Raw genomic sequence first — 15,964 nt, forward strand, 5'->3', positions numbered from 1 at the left:
AATTGTAGATGAAATGCAAAAGTATTTTACTAATGAGTTGGTTTAAAGAAGAAGCAACAGCTTTGGTGTGAAGAACTGGAAGCCAGATTTGCTGCAATAGCTGGCTTTCCTACCTTAAAAAAAAGTTTACTTTCATTCTGTGGCACAACATTCAAATTGTAAGACTGAGAGTTGCATTTCTCCTCATCCTCATGCAAGACCCAACCTGATGGATCAGTTGTGAGTATCACAAGGCAGGCTGTGGTCAGCTGTCAGACCTCTGGGATGTTCTGGTGAGAGAATGTGAAACCATGGGCTCTAGCCAGCTATGGGATATGAATGTTGTATCTTCCTATTTCCTCCTTCTCCTCTAGGAAGAGGAAGTTGCAAACTAAAGAGAAAAGAAGAGCCTCTGCATTTTCTTGTGAAGTAAAAGTTCCTAACTTGAGCTGTTTAGTTTGCAAAAGGGGCGTGGGGGTCACTGTGAAGAGTTAAGCTTTGCCTTGCTGGGGAGTCACTGTTTGTAAGGGCAGAGCTTTGGTATCGGCTCGCGAGGGTCACAGCCCCTGCGAGGGTCACAGCCCCTGCGAGGGTCACAGCACCTGTGAGTGTCACAGCCCCTGCGAGTGTCACAGCCCCTGTGACTGTCACAGCCCCTGCGAGTGTCACAGCCCTGCGAGTGTCACAGCCCCTGCGAGTGTCACAGCCCCTGCGAGGGTCACAGCCCCTGCGAGGGTCACAGCCCCTGCGAGGGTCACAGCCCCTGTGACTGTCACAACCCCTGCGAGGGCCACAGCCCCTGCGAGGGTCACAGCCCCTGCGAGGGTCACAGCCCCTGTGAGGGTCACAGCCCCTGCGAGGGTCACAGCCCCTGCGAGGGCCACAGCCCCTGCGAGGGTCACAGCCCCTGCGAGGGTCACAGCCCCTGTGAGGGCCACAGCCCCTGCGAGGGTCACAACCCCTGCGAGGGCCACAGCCCCTGCGAGGGCCACAACCCCTGTGAGGGCCACAGCCCCTGTGACTGTCACAACCCCTGTGAGGGCCACAGCCCCTGTGACTGTCACAGCCCCTGCGAGGGTCACAGCCCCTGTGAGGGTCACAGCCCCTGCGAGTGTCACAGCCCCTGTGACTGTCACAACCCCTGCGAGGGTCACAGCCCCTGCGAGTGTCACAGCCCCTGTGAGGGTCACAGCCCCTGCGAGGGCCACAGCCCCTGTGAGTGTCACAGCCCCTGCGAGGGCCACAGCCCCTGCGAGGGCCACAGCCCCTGCGAGGGTCACAGCCCCTGCGAGGGCCACAGCCCCTGCGAGGGCCACAGCCCCTGCGAGGGTCACAGCCCCTGCGAGGGCCACAACCCCTGTGAGGGCCACAGCCCCTGTGACTGTCACAACCCCTGCGAGGGTCACAGCCCCTGTGAGGGTCACAGCCCCTGCGAGTGTCACAGCCCCTGCGAGGGCCACAGCCCCTGTGAGGGTCACAGCCCCTGCGAGGGCCACAACCCCTGTGAGGGTCACAGCCCCTGCGAGTGTCACAACCCCTGCTCCCTGTGGGGGTGACCTTGGGGCTGGGGCAGTGCTCGCAGCACTGCTCTGACACTGCAAGGCTGGAGCTGCTTGCCGATGGCAGCCTCACTTTATTTGTGTGGAAATCACTCAGCTCTGACAAATATTTGTAGTATGATTGCTGCTCTGCTCAGGTCCTTCCCTGATATATTGATTTGTGCTTTCCTGTCTGCTAAAAAAGTATTCCATCCTTACTTATAAATCCTTGAAATTAACAAAAGGCATCACCATAACGTTTTGGTATAAACTGGGGATTCACAAATTGCCGACAGGTCGTGATGCCTGTAGGAAAAAATGTGCTCTGGCCCCCAGTCCTGGCAGTGTTCATCCAAAAGGAGAGGCATCTCCCATGCAAGCCTAAAATGTGGGCTCGAGTTCTGAATTTGTTTTACCCTCTCATTAGCAGGGTTGGAAAAACTGTCAGGTTTGACAAAGAGCTGCCTTGCATAGTGCTGGAGAATGCAGTTTTTGATGCCATTCCACACTCTTTTGGGTGTGCAGTATGCTGGGAAATTATCCCACACTACCTGGGATCAGCTCGGGTGTCTCCTGTTGTACTACGACCAAACCAAGCCTAGGCAGGTCTGTCCTGAGGGAGGAGCCCTGTATGTCCCTCCTCTTCACCTTACAGAAATGTAGAAAAGTATATCATGTAGAAATTAAACTAGCAGTTTGTATGTCTAAAATATATTAAATATGATCTTTATAGATAATATTGAATAATATTAATATAACAGTAAATCCCAAATCAGTTTTTAATTTATAAGGAATTGGGTAATGATATCTTGCAGAAGTTGTACAGGTGCAGATCAAGGTGGCAGTGGCTAATTATTTTTTAATTTCAGCACTCATAATGTTTAGTGGCAGCTTTTTGAAAATGTTTTGGGAGCTGTAGTCCATCTCTCAGTTGATACATGTCTGTACTACCAAGAATAATGACAGATGTATTTTTTTCATATTTGCCAAGGAGAGAACCAGAAAAGCACTCAACAGTGAGTGAATGATTTCCATGCTAAATCCCATGCATTATCCTTCACTTCATTTGGAGAAGTGAAATTTCTCACTCATAAGAGACCAGGCTGTTGGGATGTACAAAATCTGTGCTGATCATGACGATAACAGACTGTGCAATACATGGAAAGATATTTTGCCAAAAGCTTTGCTAGCAAAAAGTTTTGCTTCATTTATAAATTTCAGACCTAAGACACTACTTAATGTTCTCTTAAGAAAAGAGATCCTGATTGAAATATAATATGGATTTCTTCAAACAAAATGGAGGATTAAGACAGTGGGAGAAAAGAGAAGTTTTACATGAACTGTTTATTTATTAACCAGGGCACATAGCTGGACTTGTGTACTCTGGAATGGATCAGACACTCTGGCAGATCATCAAGGATCATACAGAAGTTTAATATGGTTTGCCATTTTTATGTAGGATTCTGTCTCACAACTATTGAGAAGAAGTCAGTGATAGCAGCCATAAAGGAAGAGAGTCACTCCCCCAGCAGTAGAAATTAACAGTAGTATGCAAAAAATACTGGAATTCATTTTGGATGCCAACAAGTAAAAATAACAAAAACCAAGTATGAACGTATGAATAAAAAATTCTCATTGCTCTTTAAAAAAAAATTACTTTTAGAGACATTTCAAAATGCAGAGAATAATAGATGTGCTGTTTGGATATAAAATATTCTAAAAGGTATTTTCATCATCTTAGTCACTGTGGTAGCTCTGTCCCCTTTTGGAGACGTCTGGCTGCACATAGCATTATCCTTTTTTAGGTTCTCATTCCCCCAGAAAGAATATGTATTAATATTTTGAGTTGTATTTACATGTTGCCTGCTCTCACAAATGAACGTTTTAAGGTCGATTCAAAAGGAGGTGTGGTGATGCACCACCACACCTACACCAGAGCTGCTGGTGTTTGAATTTTCATAGGGCTTTCTTTTATAAGTGACAGATTCACAAAATGTCTCAGTAATTGTAGGTTGGGTCTCTGAATGTATCATGGCTACTCCTAGTGCAGTGTATTTTCTGTTGTAAACAAGATTCTGCTTACAAGGCCTGTCCCCCAGAAAACTGCAGTAAAAAATATATTGTCTCCATTTGAAAGACATGTAGCTATAAAAAAAAAAAAAAAAAAAAAAAAAAAAAAAAAAAAAAAAGGATGATAGATACCTGCTTGCTTTTCAGGTTTTTTCACCTTTTCTTTCTTCCTTTCTTTCTTAAACTGTGATGGAATTTCTCATGGTTTATTTTTCATCCACCTCTAATATGCTTCCATATTTTAATTTATTTAAGGCTCCTAAAATTACTGACTTGCAGAATATTCAGAATTTTTAGCTGAACACAGTGAGCAAAAGTCTCTGCTTGAATATATGACTGTACATATACTGCTAAACCAGCAGCACTCAGCTGAGTGTAATAGCCAAAAATTACTTGTGCAGTCACAGTTCATGAAGTCTTGTTCATTTGATGAGGAAACCTTCATTGTGAGCTTAATGCAAGAGAAATCTGAGCTGTTTAACATTACAAGTCCCTTAAATGCACTTTGAAGCAGCATCTGATTCTTTAACTGTCTTATAACCTGTACCAGACTCGAATTGTTGCGCTCACATGTGTTCAGTTTCTGCTTAGTATTTTCACTCAATAAATTTGAATTTAGCTTACATACATAGTAAATAAACTGTTTACCATTTATGTTCCTTTTGACTTTTTTTTTTTTCAATTTGAAACTTTTAAGTGTATTGAGGAAGAAAACTTACTTAGCATGAGCGGAGTTACTTCAATTGCATTTTCTATTGTCATCTAGGTGCCTGCAAGTCAATTTGCAAGAGTAGCATTTTAACTGTTAAGTGAACTTTTTAAACAGATGTGTGTATGCTCTGTGTGTGTGTTGAGAAAAAATTGAAAGTCCTCATCCCAGTTCTTGGAGAACTCATTGTGTAAATCTTCACCTGACTCAGATGGCCAAATTTCCCACGAGTAGTGATTCATCAAAAACCTCATGAAATTTCTAAGTTCCTATGTAAAATATCAAATTTTTTCCTACTGGAAAAATTGCTGATCGTAATTAGAATCCCAGGTATTTATCCATAATAAAGGGGCACTAAAAACTTCATGGTATTAAAATATTGTGACTTTGGAGGAGGAAGGGGTGATTGTTTTAATGAGGAAAAGCAGAAGAGCTATCCCCTGCCTCCATGTTTAGTTTACAGACTCTCTTTAGATGAAGTATTCTGCTCTGTTAAAAAAGATCATTTTTCTTAAAAATGTAGGAAGGAAAGAAAATGGTCAAAACCCAGCTATTATTATATGGGTAGCTAGCGAGAGGGATCAAATTCATACAAGTGCCCAAGTTTTATTAAAACTGCTAATGTCTTTTCTATTTAGATGCACATAAAATAAACAGCACATCAAATTTAATACATATATATAATCGATGATCTCAGATAAGCTCTAGCCTTTATTCCAAATGTACAAGCATTATTCTCATTTATAATTATATTCTCCATTGTGAGACAAACACAGTAGGAATTCTCATATTATTAAAAAAAAAAGATATCAAATCTAGAGAACAATTATTCACTGTAGTTGCCTGTAATCTTCCAGAATCTCTTTTTTTCTTTTTGTGCAGATACTCCCTTATAAGTACATTAATAAAGAGTAAATCTAAACAAGATAAGAAGAGAAAATTAGAAGCCTTCTCAATACATTTTCTTCCCTACAGCACAAATTACAAAATAATTTTGTTTCTCTTTTCCAGTTCTTTGCTGTTGCCCAGCCAACACCTGAGGGATCACAAACAAACCTGGGAGTAAGTAATTAAAATTCAAAGCTCCAGCATTCAGATAGTTTTTACACTTTCTTTTGCTTCCAACTAGCAAGGAATTTTCCAGACAAGCTTTTAATTAACAGGTGAGTTTAATTGATATGTGTGTATTCTGTAAATGGGAAGGATATCAGTGAGAAGCATGGCAGGACTCTTTCATACTCCCAGTTTAAGACTGTTTGCACATCGACAAATCTGTTTTCTTTAGTGAATAAATAAAACTGAAAATCCAAGTATTGGGAAGAGCTGAGGCAGAGTTAACTAGAATGATGCTGATTTTCGTAGCAACTCCTCAAAGGAAACTCTACCTCACCTGTACCTGGCAGAGATTAGCCTGTTGTCTGGAATAAAAAGCAAGTGATGGAAATTCATAGGCACCATAAGCAACCTGTTGTGCTTAAACCTTTTGTGATTTCATTAGGTTGGGTCTAATTTCACCTAAGTTTGCCATCTAAAACACGGGTGACCACCGGACTTGTGTTCCGGCAAGTGGAGATTCAGAGTGTTGTTGAATCCACCTGAAAATGAGAAGAGCCACCTTCTGTAGGTTGCTAAAACCTGGTTGCAATGTGCCTTTATGCCTATAAGTATTTATTTCTTTGGAATTAAACATGAGCAATGATTGCTACAGCAATGTTGTAGTCAAATACATAAAATTTGAGGTTCAGACAAGAACTTGAGAACTCAGCCACCCATCTAATTACCAAAACACCCATTTCTGTGCACTGACCAGCCAGGGAACATGCCTGTCTTTTCTTCTAGAACAGATGGTGCTTTCAGCGTGCTGTAAGGTCACCAAATTCAAGCTGTTACAAACCAAAAGCAAGTTCCAAAGTTTTGCAGCTCTCACAGAGATGGCTTTGCCAAGCAGCCCACTCAGCTGTAATGTGCAGGAACTGGTGGACTGGGCACAGTGGTGGTAGAGTATCACCGAGTGTCCAGGAGGCCGATCTAAGTCACTGCTTGGGACTGATCCAAGGATTGGAGAGCAAAGGCTTAAAGCCACCTTTAACTTCCCAGGAGTTGAATTTGGCATCATAATACCAACCCAAAGAGCTGGCTCAAAGCTTTATGAAATTGTAGAATATGTGAAAGCAAGCTGTGAAGATTTAATCCAGATAATATCACAGTGGTATAACGATGGGCTGGGGTAGCAACTGGGAGATTTGGCAGGGGCTCCGTTGCAAAATGGCCAGCATTTCCTTCTTCAGGATTATTTCTTTGTTAAAATAAAGGATAGGTTGTTAAAACAAATATTTTCAAAGTATTTCACCGTATACTGAACAGTGAGCACTGCTGTACACTGAGAAACAAATTAATGAATCAAACATTGCAGCACTATCCACAGGGGCTCGTTTAAAAGCAAATGCATGACAGAGCTGGAAACTGGCTTAAATGCAAATGAGTGAATGTGATGAAATCTGTAATGTTTGATTCATTAATTTGTCTCTCATCGTACAGCAGTGATCATTGTTTAGTGTGTGCTGCTAATGAAAGACTTTTATAGCCAAGGATTTCCAAATTTATAGATGAGCTTTATTTTAACAGAGAAGTTTTGTCACAAAACCCTTCATGGCCATGAGATTTTTGCATCTGTACTAATTAGTTAAAAAAAAAAGAATTTAATATTTATATTAATATATATATTAGTTTTTTTTTATTATGCAAGCTAGCAGATGGAAGGAGAGCCAGCATCATCTGATCCTCTAGTTTTCAAAGGCCACCAGCAGCTAATATGTTATAGTTAAAAGGAGAAAAATACTGGAAAAAATAAAATCTTGGCTGTGTGATGAAAAGAAAAGCCCCCCTCCCAGTTTTTAGAAACAATTACTTTCCAGATTTTAATCTACTGAACAAACATGACTGAATCCCCAAAAGGGTTGCAGGAGGGTGGTCAATGTTATTGTTTTCCTTTTATAGAAGTTAAACTATGGAATATCAGTCTGACAGATATAATGGTAATATATATTTAGTCTTGCACAGCAGTGACATCAGCCTCTATTTGTCTGCTTCTTGACTCTCAGCCTGTAGCTGTGATTCCCTTCTTGGTCATTCACATGACTCTAAATTGGGGCAGACAGGACAGAAAAGTATTATCAAAGTAAACAGCCATAAAATTTATCAATTTGGGTTCCAATGGCAAACAAAATTCTATCTCAGTCTCATGATTTACAGCTTTAACTGCAGCAATTTATCCAAGTTTCTTCAGCATGTGATGGCTTTGGTTAGTCAGGATCGCCACGTGGCATTTTGAGAGTTCTGTGGCACTAACCTCCCAGTATACCAGGAAAAAAAGAAAGACAGAAGTCTTTTGTAGCATATCAGCAGCATATAATAAAAAATTGGCTCAGTTAGGAACCACATTTCCAGGATTCCTGTTCCAAATCCAAACAACATGCACCAGGCCAATCTGTCTATTTATTTCCACTCTGTATTTACAGTGCGGTGACATTTAGGCAAGTACAGTGCTAATTGCCTTGCAGGTACCTCTTGGTATTGACATCTGCAATTAATCACTAAGCAGGCAACTCTTGATTCAAACATTCCGATTTTGATCACGTCGCCATAGAAATGGGATATATTTACCAGCTTCTGAAGCCATTCTTTTTCTGACAGGACAGTTTCTGTTCTCTTGGCTTTTTCTGAGATTGCAAACTAAGATGTCAAATATTGTCTGCTACAAAACAGCTAGGTCTTGAGGGCAGCTAGAGAGGGTTGTAATGTCATTAGTAATGACATGTAAAGGTTTTTCTGTGAAAATGACTGTCTAAAATAATAGAAAATCTGGTTCTGCTGTAAACAGAATTTGGTTTTTACAGCTTACTATATATTGAAGCAAAACAAACCACATTTTTTCTGTGGTTACCAAAATGATTTGAAAAAGAGGATTGAAATAGGCATTTAGAAGTGTATGAATCATGATAAATATTTCCTCAGCGAAAAGTTTCTGAAGCCTTGTCTCTGGAAGTCTTCTGTCTTTTCTTTTGTTGGCTGGAAAAACAGCCAACAAAAGAAAAGAAATCCACATGCGAAGATATCAAAAAGTAAATTCCATGAAAATTTCATTTCTGTTTTCATGTAGCATTAGACTTCAATCTTTCTTTTTGCTTAAATCTCTTTTTCTACGTACAGTTTTTCACGTTAGCCAGTTAGTTTTCAGCTTCCCCAGCACCATTTAAACTCCATTTCTCCATCCTATCTTACTGTAGACCAATGGCACTGTGTATTCTCTCAGGATTCAGAATTATTTTGAAATTTCCAAGAAGAAAACTTTTACTCCATTACTAGCTAGTTTTGTTCTGCTAAAGCCAGTGGCAAAAATCCTCCTCGTGTCAATGATTCAGAAACAAGACACAAGAATACTGCAATGTATTTTGCAAGAAACCATAGCTTTACCTGCTGTTTTACCTTAATCCAATTAAAAATATTTTTTGTAGCTGTTTCTGAGCTAAGAAACCTGGTATTTCATGTAATAGCTGCATCTTCTACCCTTATTAAATGACATTTAATTATCTATTCCGTGCCCCTCTTTTGAATACGTTGGTTCCTATTCTCTGTGATTAGAAATACAATATCAAGGGGGCTTTCCTCCCAGAGCCCAGTGATTCGTGTGGCTTCTCTCTGACGAGGCAGTTGTGCATTCTATGGGTCTGGCTGGGAGTAAAATGAAGATGGGCTGGGCAGGGGAGCTGCTGTGCCTTCCAGCTGGGAAGGGAAGTGCAGGAGCTGCCAGAGATACATCGAGGGGTGCAGGGTTGGAGAGCAGGCTCAGGAGCTGCCTGGAGGCAGCAACTGCTGTGGTGCTGAAATATTTACTGTCTTTGATCACTAAAATGGTTCCACAGCATTGGCATCAAAGGGTTAACAGGGTAATAGCAGGGACATAGAATAAGTTGATCTTGGTCTTAGTGGGATTTTTTTTTTTCTCTCTTCTTTTGTATTTTTTTGTATTGTTCATTTCTGTCTATTACAGTAAAGTCTTTGAAGTCCTACCTGCCATGCTGTTTTTTTCTTTAAAAACAATTTTTGCTTATTTTGAAATGCACAGCTCCTTTGTGGCTCTTATGTTGATAAAGCATTTTCTCGTGGTTATGTCTATTTCCATTTGTGGATCTATTGCTTCTCTCCTGAATGTTGTTCCATTTCTTAGCAGCCTCTTTTTACCATCTCTTTTAGCATGTCCAATCCTTTACATCAGACTTTTGGAGGGTTTAATTCCTCAATTCTTCATCTGATGGTATCAGACCTGTTTATGTTGCCAGGCACAGGCAAAGAATTATAACTTGTATGCCCTGTTCCGCTTCATGCACGTTTATTAGTAAGCTGGTAACGTTGTAAGAAGTTGCAGTAGCCATTGCCTGATGCAGTGTACAAAAATTACAGTGTAGTAATTCAAAAATGTGTTATCTCAAAAGAAGGTTGTTCTTAAGAACTTTTACTTGATTCAAGTTACAGCAGGTGGTTTTAGCTAGTTAGAGAAAACTTTTTAAACTTTCTTCTTTTAGCTTATTTTAGATATTGTAGAAGCTTTACAAATCCAAAGGTGTTATTGCTAAACAACTGAACTAACTACTTCACAAGCCACTAGAGATCTTATTTCAGTATTATCCAAGGTGTTTCTACTGAACAACAAAATGTTGCACTTTTCTCTTTAGTGACATTGTAATTTAATGTTATGTAAAGTGGCTTTCAAAAGGGACAGTCACTGCTTCTAGTCCACAGTCTATGTCCAAGGGCATTTTTAGTTTTTCCTTTAAGTGTTTAGGAAATAGCTTTGTAGTTTATGCACAGGCATGTGAAAACAACGAAAATGGAGCTAACAGAAGAGACTTGAAATTAATGAAAAAAGTTACAGTTACTTAAAAGTATTTCCAAGGCCACCGAGCTGTATGTTTAATATCTTGGAAGAGCACTGGGGTGGTTTGAAGGCTCTGATGTGATGTGGTTACTGCACCACCCCACAGAGAGACCCGTGGGAGGAGTGTGGTACGGGGATCTCAGCTCAGGAGTGGGTGTCTGTGACTCGGGAGCTCAGGATTCCTGGCAGGGCTGCAGCTGCCTGTGTACAGCACTCTCAGGCTGCCACTGTGCCCTGGCTGATGTAAAAGGGATTCTGTAATGCTGTTCCACAGGGTCCCAAGTGGCAGAGAGGTTTATTAGTTTTATTCTTGTCATTCTTCTTAGGGATTCTGCACTAAACAGACTAAGTATATGAAGAAAGGTTGAATGAGTAGTTTTCTTGGAGTGTAAATAAAACTTTCAATTTAAAATTTTCAATTTAAAAAATATATTTTTTTGATTGGAGCTGACCTGTGAAAGATGATGAGTAACATCTAAGCTCTAGTGAGAAATTCTGTTTTCCTGGCCACCTTCTCCATATCCACAGGCCTTGACATAAAGAAAAAGTCCTCAGGGCAGTGAGGGCAGTCCAGCACTGGAGCAGGTTTCCCAGGGAGGCTGTGGAGTGTCCATCCCCGTATTCTTTCAAGACTGGAATGACCTCTGTGTTGAGCTCAGGATTGGGTAGACAGCTCCCTCAGGTCTCATCCAGCCTCAGTTACTGTCCTCTCCTCTGTTTGTAACCCCATACATTGTTTGTGCTGCCTTTTCCAGCAGGGAGTTGTTCAGAAATAACAGCACTGCTTAACTCACAGCCAGCATCTTCCCATGAATGAATCTCCAAGTATCTCTGAAAGGAGATAGAGGTGATTTGGGAAATAACTGGGACAGAGTGAGCTGTTTAACCACTTGTTAAAGGTCACCCATGCAGGCAGTTGTAGAGTTGGTGACAGCCAACAAATCTGCTGCTCCCCAGTGGTGCTCCCTTTATCCATGACACACTCCTGTGTGATTGTGGAGGTGCATGAGCTGGCTGGAGGAGTGTCCTTGAGCCACATGGCATCGAGCTGGAGACCCAAAAGTAGAGCAGCTTCTGAAGCATGATCCTGTGACTTCTCAGCAGGGCTGATTGGTTTGGGGGCAGCATCAGGCTGCCACAGGCAGACTGGTTCCTCTTCTGGAGCTGGTTACCTTGTTCTGGTAACATAAGCCCACTGCACCATACTCAGTTCTGTGTCCTGGACTTGCCTGATGCTATTCCATAGGAGAGGCAATGTATTTTTGTGTTCCTATAATACAGAAGTTATTAGATATTTTTTAATCATATTTTTCATAAAGACTTCTGAGAAAATATGGAAACCCCATCAGTACTTTAGTCTCTTGTATGTCAGAGAAAGCACAGGAGCCAGGACTGGTCTCTGAACCAGTCACCTGAAAAGCTTAAACTGCATAAAAACCCCCTCAAAGTGAAGTTCACTATGAAGTACATAAAGCTAGATGAGCTGTAGCACCTTATCCCGGTATTCCTAGTGCCTTCTAGGTATTTCAGGAGAGTGCACAGGAGCTGGGACTGCTCCTGAGCGAAGCGTGTGCTCACAGCAAGGGTGCCTGTGTTACAGTGAGTTATGTTTGGTGTGTGGTGCTTCTTAGAGGCTGTTCCACCCTTAGTGTAAGTTATGGGTGTTATTAGCAACAGAAATTGATCCCCTGAAAGCAGCAGAACATGAATAGATCAGTTCTGAAGACTCATTACCAGGATAAGTGAATACAATGTGTTATGTTTTGTAATGGATTCTTTTATTTAATTTTTAAGTACCACATAGTTGATCAATCAAAAAGCGCTAGTACTGCCCATTTTCCTCTTGAGTAAAATTTAATTTAATTCCTGTGAAGAATCTTTAAGAAATAACATCAGGAATTGCAGTAAATGTTAAAGACATTGTAGAGAAAAGCCTCAGAGACTTTCTTAGTTAACTGGTGTTTCTTTAGATCTGAGTTTCCCCTCTTTGTGCTGTAAAACACAGGACTAAAACAATTTGGTGTTTAATCCCTAGAATATGCTGTGAACCTCACCTGTCTGTTTTTGTGTCAGTGCTTTCTTGACTATGACTACAGATGGGAAAAATTGAATAGTAATAAGTCTCTTGCTTATATTTGATATGCGATTTTTAGATGGTTTATGCTATTTCCATATATTCATTTGCCGAGAACTAGTCTTTAAAATTACTTTTTACTTATCTTCATGACTCTAGACTTTGAAGTAATACTTCAATGACAGCTGAACTGAGACATTTTAACAGGGTCTGGACAGACCTCTCAGTGTTCTGTACCATGCTAAAGAACTCCTTCCCTCTTGAAAGTTTTATCATGTAGGAGGCTATTAAAGTTACGAGTTCAGGCTGAAGCAGGAATAAATCCTGGGTCGTGCTGATGATGTCATTACAGCGGTCAATAAAATACATGGGAGCAAACGCTCCTCATGTTACTAAGATCAGCTAACCAAATCTGGATACACGAGCAATTAACTCTTTAATTAAGATGAATGGATGACATTAGCCCTCCTTAAACCCTGCTCGTCAGCATTTACAAATAGAAAAAGACGGATGTCTCCTTCCCAAGAAATCTAGCTTTTATTTTTCATTCTTTGACAGCATCTCATTCTTTCCACTTTGTAAACAAATTCACTGATGAGCACTGCCAGCCACAGAGATTGAAACAGCCCTGTTCAATCAGGGCTATTGCTCAGAGGTGATATATGTGGATTTCATTTATTTTCTAGGCAAGTTGCATTGAATCGTTGTTTCTAATTAAGAAAAAATACCAGGCTTTTGATGCCCAAATATATAAGTTCATATGAATTCAATCATCATGACATGTTAGAGGCCACATAATTAAGTACTATGAAACTTCTTGCCTTTGAAGTGGATTATTAGTTCTGACAAAGGTGTGTGTGTAAACTGAAGGAATGAAGTCTCAGTTTTCTGTCCTTGAAAATCAGAATAACCTGTCTGGAAGGAGATAGATTATCTCTCCCTACTTTTAATACATATATTGCAGTATATTTTCAGAAACATTTAAATTTCCCAGTGATTGAAATATTATTGCCCTTTTGTTATCCTAAAAAAATTCTAAGTTTCCCACTAATAAAGTCAATTTATTGCTATTTTCTATTTTAATGATATATGGTGCATTTGTAAATTCTGGAAAGAAATAGTCTTTTTCCTACTACCTGTATGCAAATAGGATACCCCTACATGTGGGACACAGATTGGAATCAACATAACTATTGAAAGTAGGAATTTATTAGTGTTTGCACCAAAAATCCTATGTTTTAAGGTACAATTTTTTTTCTGTATTGATGTTGCTGTTGCTAATTTTTGTGAAGCAGAATTTTGGGAAGCAATATGAGGATATTGCTTTTTACTTCTGTAACAAGTTCTTTGTTCAGAGTCAGAAATGCTGAGCGTGTATTTAAACCCAGCTTCTCTGAAGAACAGAACGTCTGTGTGATCTTTCCTCCCACAGTTGCATTGTCAACTGGAAAAAAAACCTGAAGTTCTTGTTTCAGGTGCAGCAGTGTAGGGTGCAGCAAAGAAACAGAAAAGTTCTTCTTTAAACACAGATTTTTGCACTGTTGTTGGTTTAACAACAGTTAAGCATAATGATGTTTTCAGTTTTCCTGTAAGCTCACCCACACATTAAAAATAGTAGTCCAAAATTTCTTGAAATATATCATCTCTCTGTCTTGAGCTAATGGATCTATAGCCATTCTATCTTCTGCTGGTGTCAGGTTCATGGAATTATTCAGATAATCTTCTGTGCTGTTCTGTTAGCCACAAACCCCATCCAATAGATAATTATTGAGATGCTTTGCCAAGTCTATTCTAGGGGGTTTTTATTAAAAAAAAAAACAACAAACAAAAAATAACCCCAACAACAAAAATCCCCAAAAACAAACAAACAACAAAAAACACCCCACAAAACAAAACAAAACAAAACAAAAAAAACCCAAAAAACAACAACAAAAAAACCCCAAACCCAAACAAAAAAAAAGAAAAACCAGCATAGTTTGAGAAGGTGGAGACGTACATATAGGAATGAAGAGGGAATTAGAAGGGTTAAGAGCAAATAGCTGATTACACAATGTGTGACTGTACCAGGATGTAGAGGAGTTGGTGGCAGTCGATGTCCTGGTGGTTTTACACCAGAGGTGTAGCAGAGGGATTTCCATTCATGGTCCAGATGCACCCAGAACTGGCTTTAACTTTGCTTAGCTAGATCCAACAAAGGAGAATTGAAATTTTGCCCCAACTTAAACAGCAGAAACAGGCATGGCAGTAGTAGAATATTTTTGATGCCCTTTTGTGGTTCAAAACCTATGGAGCCTTTTATGAAATGGCTTTTTGATCCCTTGACACAGCTGCACGTAGTGAGGCTACATGGGACATGGGGGAAGGACAGGACTGGAGGAGCAACGGTGTCATTTGCTTTGTGTAAACAGAAACTCCCATCTCTTTTGGAGTTATGATTTGCCCAGCAGTCTCCCCTGCAGTGCAGCCAGTAACCTGCATAGGCAAGTTCTGGCTCCAGTGTTTTTCCTGCTGTGTGGCTGCTGCCATGCAAGATTGGAATGTGGGGACATAATCCCTGCAAGCTATTTTTGCCATTCAGTACTCATGGCACAAGGCCTGGGAGTACCTGTGATATATTTATGACATTGTGCCTGCAGTACCCCGAGCCTGAGGCAGTCTCCCAGCAGTGTTGTCTGCAGCAGGACTGTCTCATCCACCATCAAAACACCCTCACTTAGCAGCTTGTAGCTCTTCCCTGAAAAAAGAAGGTGCAAAAGCTTCCCTACTCAGGGATACTGACACAGAGAATGTGGTTGAAATGGTGAGGAGATCAGCGGAGGAGGTGGATGATGACAGGGAAATAGCCATCTGTGTTTCAAGCAGATTTTTTGGATTCCTGACAGAAAATGGAATAATGCAGCTATTTGAACTGCCCCATGATTGTCTTACCCACAAGTCCAGTCAAGTGAGATATTCTTTCAAAAAGCTTCAGATAAAACCCTACAAGTACAGAGAAAGATTTATAAAGGGCACAAACCCAAACTACACAGATTTTGTAAGTGAACTCTTGCAGTTATTAAAATGTTTTGGCTTCGTAACAGGATACAAATCTGCAGTTTTGCCAAAACCTGGATGCAAGGCCTGTGTGGAGGTGACAGTGTCACTGTTAGGGCTGGGGGAGCAGTTTGGCACAGGGGGCTGCTGACGTGGGCAGAGCTGCCATGCACGTCTGTCTGCACTGGGGGGTATGGTGGGGAGCCATACATGCTCCTGTGATTCCTTTTGTTGTGCCATTGGAATCCAGACTGATGGATTTTCTAGCAAGCTTTTTAAAATGAGGAATGAAAACAATGTTTTATGAGTATTAATAGCTTTTCAGTGTGTCGATATGATGACTTTTCATACTTTTAATGCTTATTTATAGTTAAACTTTCCACCAAAGTCTCACATTTTGATTATAATTTTCACCATTTGGGGTTTAGAAGACTTGAGAGGATTTGCACTGGGATGTGAGGATGCTTTTAACCTCCAAGTCAGACTTCCCTAGGGTTATCCTGTCATGTATGTCAGTGCATGTCCAGTGCTGCTGAGTTGGTAGGCTGACCACACACCATGGCTGTGGTTATCTGTGTTCATTATTGGCTTTATCACAGATGGCTCGGATAGAAATACCAGTCAGG

At 40.6% G+C, this 15,964-nt stretch overlaps 1 protein-coding gene across 1 annotated transcript in view; it reads left to right on the forward strand.

Moving 5' to 3' along the window:
- Positions 1–15,964, forward strand: part of TENM2 (teneurin transmembrane protein 2) — a 744,328-nt gene that overhangs the window by 84,346 nt on the left and 644,018 nt on the right. The window contains exon 3 of the mRNA XM_069029269.1: positions 5,308–5,358. The gene's annotated coding sequence lies outside the window, so the exon portion shown is untranslated. The remainder of the gene's footprint in view (positions 1–5,307; positions 5,359–15,964) is intronic.

The sequence above is a fragment of the Aphelocoma coerulescens genome, chromosome 13, assembly GCF_041296385.1.
Source record: "Aphelocoma coerulescens isolate FSJ_1873_10779 chromosome 13, UR_Acoe_1.0, whole genome shotgun sequence".
NCBI classification, from domain to species: domain Eukaryota; kingdom Metazoa; phylum Chordata; class Aves; order Passeriformes; family Corvidae; genus Aphelocoma; species Aphelocoma coerulescens.